Source organism: Amyelois transitella, chromosome 10 (genome assembly GCF_032362555.1).
Source record: "Amyelois transitella isolate CPQ chromosome 10, ilAmyTran1.1, whole genome shotgun sequence".
Taxonomy (NCBI): Eukaryota; Metazoa; Arthropoda; class Insecta; order Lepidoptera; family Pyralidae; genus Amyelois; species Amyelois transitella.
Genome location: NC_083513.1, coordinates 5,323,192 through 5,329,191, shown reverse-complemented (window position 1 = coordinate 5,329,191; position 6,000 = coordinate 5,323,192).

Sequence of the window (6,000 nt, the reverse complement as noted above, 5' to 3'; positions counted from 1 at the left end):
TTCGCGGTATTGTTAACACGTGATGCTGATTTAAGCCGCGATTCCATTGCAACGTGGAAAATAAATAATCTTCATCTTTAGCTAATGCGTTTAATTTAATCGTCACTATGACGAGTCACGTTTACGTAGTTTTAACATCAAAAATGCATAAAGTAATAAACAGTCAGGATAAAAAAATTTAAATAACCTCTCTTCTTCTTTGGGAGTCTTCGAATTCGGGACTCTCTTTATATCTATGGTTATGCGAATTAATAGAAAGCGATGAACGATAAGAAATTATACCTTTTCGACATTCTTGAATAACTTTTAAAAATCTAGATGTGTTACCATTTCCCCTCCTTCCAATACGTCAAAAGTACATAAATAATACGTGTCGAATTCTTATCAAAGAATAACTAATAATAAAGATTAATAAGTAATGATCTCTCTATAATGAAGAAATAAGATAAATTCGTCTTTGTTTCTTAGAAAAATTATATGCATACATTTATGTAACATATTGATGCACTGCAGTGGAATGACACCTTTAAACGCCCGACCAAGTAATCCATACAACTTGAAACGCTTCGAGTTACCCGCCGCTTGCCGGGGTAATTTATTAGCGAAGTTTTTCTCGTTTCTTAAATTCATCGGTTTCACTAAAATATTCATTTTGTACACAAGTGTATTCATTCGTTACTCACTTTTAAAAAGAGAGATGGGAGAACTTTTTCCGTAACGCCAAACAACAACAATAACCTACAAATACCCGGTGAAATTACCACTGATAAAGCGAAACGGAAGGGTCTGACATTCTGTGCCAACCCAATTGTGGTTTTAAGGTCAAGGGTAATAATCACGACAGCCGCATTGAAAATCAGTACACGCATTTTATAAATATCTACTTGGAACAAAACCAAACGCTTGCTTATTAAGAGCAAATCGATCAATGGTAATTATTGCTTACCTAAACACAAATGTTAAACGAACAGTCAATAGAAAGGTTTCGGTGTAAATAGCCGTGAAAGCAATTAAAACATCAACGGAGCTGAGATTTATTATTTAAATGCCGTTATTAAAGCGGCGAGCACACGACGGGGAACAATCGGCATATTTTTCCGGCGCGCCTGCTCCACCGTTGATATCTATAACCCATTATTCACCGGATTAGCTTTTCGCTGGATGAGCTATAGAATATTCAAAAAGGAATTATTGGATTTCGCAAAATATGTGCTAGCCCCTTTTAAATCTATTGTTTGTTCGTTTGCTGATTGTGATTACTCTATTCAATGCTCAGATGGAATAAAAATTGAAATAACGGTACTGTGTACGTGAGACGAATGGTACGTGAGTGTATAGTTGTAGTCGACTACAAATTCTAAGCTCGCTAACGAAAGTACGGCTTTGAGGGTAACTCGTGCTACGCTAGTGTTTTGTTTGAGAGTTGCAATTTCAACAATGACCGTTTATTGTTTTGTCCCTGAAATAATGTTGAATAATTTATGTCATTAATATATAATATGATTCATGATATTGTTTAACGGTTTTTGTGATTATTCTTCCTTGCACGGAGTTATTTGACATTACTTAACAACGTTCTTGAACGAGAACGATACAATATTCAAAGCAGAGTTATATTTCAGCAACCCATTAGTGGAGAATTGGACCCATTCTTTAATTTTTCGATTTAAAATATACATGAATAAGTAAGTATTTCTATTAATAGAAAAGCCATGAGATTCTTCTTTGATGAGCCTATGTGTGAGTATTAAATATAATACGTAATATAAAAGTATTTAAATAAATCCAATCAATAAACATAAAGGATCTTAATCACAGCTCACTTGTATCTTGCAAGGCAAGTTGAATTACCGTCCAATTCATAGCGGTTAAACTTCCGTAGTTCAGGCTTGCAACTTGCTACCTTGTGTATGATTATTTGCTGTTGCTATGCTGCAATTTGTTGCCCGGCGTTGCCCGCCATCTCCAACTTGCTCCTAGAAAGCTTGTTCATTGCAACGACAATTGCCATATAAACTAGCGACGCGATCACAGAACTTCGTTGTTTATTGTTTGTTGTACATTGTTGTATGGTATGTTTTTACGGGATTTAGATTAGTTTGTTCATTACTTGCTTGGGCAATTGATCCCTCATAGCGGTAGTGTTCTTGTCTGTGAAACACAACCAGTCACTATACAGTTACATTCACAGCTTTCAATACAAATTCGGTAAACTCTGTACATCAATTTATTAAAATTTTACCACACGCTGTCTCTAACAGATCGGTGAAGAATGTAATGATGAAAAATGTTTTATACTATGACGATTTGCTTACAGGAACAGACACTATAGAACAATTATTACTATTATTGACTACACTGTAAACATTTGGATAAGTTTGAAGTTGACGTTTTTAAGGTAAATTCTGCAGTGCAGTTTGTTACCGCTTCTTCTGCACTGACGCTTTGGAAGCGACAGTAAACCCAGTTTTAAGTTATTTATTTGACGTCAACCAATGTTGTGAGACCAGAATTATGAAAAACGATCATTTTCTGTCAAAATAAATAAAAAAGTACGTTGAGTACCTATCTTATAACACAAACCTCAAACTAACTTAACGACTAGCTCAATCTGTGTAATTTAATACAAGTTTCCCATCATTTACGTTACCACGAATATAACTGTGCATTATTTACTACATGTAATATAACAAATTGAATTTACTTACATAGGTACGCAACGAGTATGCTAAACCTTTTTCAAATAACTCGAACAAATTTGGATAAAAACCGAACCGATTTGCAGGCGATTATCGGAAAATATTGTCCTCGTTTTATAAAAGCGGTTAGGAAGTTTTCCGCACAAAACGAGAGTAGTTTTCCTTAATTTGGGCATCCGAACTCTAATAGGAGGCCTTTTTGAAAGGATCGTTGTATTTATTTTTAAATTTAAAAGAAATACATACATACTTTTTCTATTTGAAAAATAACTACATTACCTTTTTTATTGCTATTCAATTCAAAAAAGACGAGGCACGTTCTTTACTCGAGTTAATCATATTAAATTTGAATGACTTGTATAAAAGTTCTTATTGTTCGACATATAATTACAAAATTATCAAAAATACACTTAATGGCATGCATGTAAAAGTAATGTAAATACTGGTTGAGTCGATTTTATAAATTTTATTTTAAGGTGAGACAATAATGTTGCATTAAAATCAATTGTAATCGCAAGATGCCAATTTTCTATCGTTTTCGCAAAATCTTAAATATCTGAAACTATTTTGTGGCATAGATATTTCACGTCACTACAATTAATTACATACATATTTGGCGTAACTCATACATATGTCAATCAATATTTAATTTTATACGTAAATTTAAGGGTCTTTGGTGAGAATATGAAAAGCCGGTGACATACAAACGAAAGAAAAACAAATCTTTTTGAATCACTAGTTTTTTTGTTATCGTCATCATCATCCGGTTTGTCATTGGTACCCCAGTCGCCACTCATCTGAATCATCTCTCGCCTTTTGCATTAACCGAGATAGAGGAATTTATTAAAAAAAAAAAGTGTTTGAGATTAAATATGTAGGTATATTAATTTTGTGGCCTTGTTGTATATGTGATATCAAAGATAACGCATATATTTTGGTTCTGTGCGATTTTTAAGGTATATTATTTTAAAATTAATTTCAAGGCAACACAACACACACATCAGCGGTTACACTCGTTAAAGACCAATCGATTGGTTTGTTCATTTCGTCTTTACGCTCCATGTGAGGCATAAATACGATATATTTTCAAATCAAATAAAGATTTTGGCAGATCACTATTTTCGTCATTCAGTTCCACGTATTTTATGATAATGATAAATGTGATTTCGTGAGTAGGTTTCTTGTACTCATTTTCACTTTTCAAAGTTAACATAATTAGCAACCTAAAAAATGTTTTGGATGGTGACAGGAATAATTGAGTATTAAACTTAAATAGGTACTTTTCAATTGTTTTATCTTTGATTTACAATCAACAACAGAAAGACACACCTAAAATAATGTCGCGCGAATGAGACCGCTCTGTGAAAATGTCGTGTTATTCATGATCAAAACAAATACACGAGCAAAAATGCATGCTCCACTGTTGAGAAGAATAATTAGTTCATATTATTAATTACAAAGTGTAAGTAACATAATTACATGATATAAACAAAAAAAAGAGCGTTGCCGTGGACGTATGTAGCAATAAATATACTTTGTTCGCAAACATCACCAAAAAACGGCGTTTGCTTTCACACAACATTTTTTTAATGCTCATTATCCAACGCTTTCTTTTCTATCAGCAGTGCTAGACAGTTCGCCGCCCGCGCCGGCAGTGTGTCCTATAATAACGCGCGCCTCGTCCTCTATCTAATGAAGCCAATTTTCCGCGCCCGCTCCACCTTGCGCTCCTTTTGAATTTTCTCGCGTATTTTCCTTGTCATCCATCTCCTTCCGCATTTCCGCGCTAGCAGATTACTTTTGATTTCAAATTCCACCTACAATGATTTATAAATAATGAATTGCTCAATCTATTTATAACTGATATAACGGGTTCATCCTTAGTCAGAACACAATAGGGACAAGTGACAGGACGATGTAGAAGTTCTTTGGTATATTTTCATTATCACTATATTTCACACGTGATTTACGATTTATGTATTTAAAGTAAAATTATTAGTTAAATATACCTTCTTGTCTGTATATGTACATCAAGATCAAAATGACCTACCTATTGCAGTAAAATGCCATGGATTAAAATATTGTTAATTATTTTATTTTCTTTAATGTACCTATTGCAAACACAAACCTGTAAGTAATAAAATATTTTGACGTTAAACTAAAATCAAACACAATTTATCAAATATAAAATATTATTTGCATGAAATAAGGCATACATTACGCTAATTTGAAAATAAATCTCAGTGTAAATAGAACTTCCTTATTTGCTGTTAGTCTCGGAAAATATTTCAAAGTAAATTTTCTCTTACTTAAAGTTTACGCCAGTTGCCTCTGAGTCAGCTGCAACGCAACTGGCATTTACGAGAATATGCACAAAATGCAGATACAGACTTCTATGACTACTATTCAAAATTACCCATCCGCGCACTCTGCGACAATAAACATTGTTTTATGACTTGGCAATATCACTTTATTGACGTAGAAAAATGGAATCCATTCACTGTATTTTATGATTTTTCACTTTTGCATTGTTATTTATTTTTGTTAAACATATGCTATTTTTTAGCAATATACGTACCAATGAAGATTCGAATTGGGATTAAGGAGGAGAGATAGGTTATTTTGGTATCTTAAGTAAGCGAAGCCGCAGAAATTGCTTTTGTTTATGAGCATGCAAATTCTTAATAATTTTATAAAATAATTTATTGCAACAAAAAATATCGAATGTGGAAAAATCTGTGAGAAAAAATATAAGATAAAAGATAGTTTCCGTTACAAATTCCGTAATAAATGCTGGCATGCCTTGGAACCTTTGTAAAAGCGCGATCACAACCAAGCAGGAAGACTGACCGTGCATTCCTTTTGTCCAAAACCATCCACCGCTCCCTCCCTCGACCACAGCCATTCGGGTAATTCTTGTGGTTTCCTCTCTATGATGATGGCAAACTGGATAAATTGAAAATTTTTAATAAGTTAAATGATGAGATTTATTCTTTTCGGGTTCTTTAGAATTTGTTGGTTGCATATTTTGTTATTATTACTGCATCACTTATTAAGATACTAATAATAACATTTCCGAATTTCATAATACAATACCATAAACAATTATTATAAATTTAAACTTTAAAAACATAAACATATGTATTACTTATCGATATTTTATTAAGTAATTATATTGCAAAATTGGAGGAGTCCAATGAAAAACAAATAAGTGCTACTTTGCTTTTAAAGAATGCTTATTGATAATAGTTCAAAAACGTACTTTACGATCGAAAAAATAGTTTTATGGAATACGGCGTAA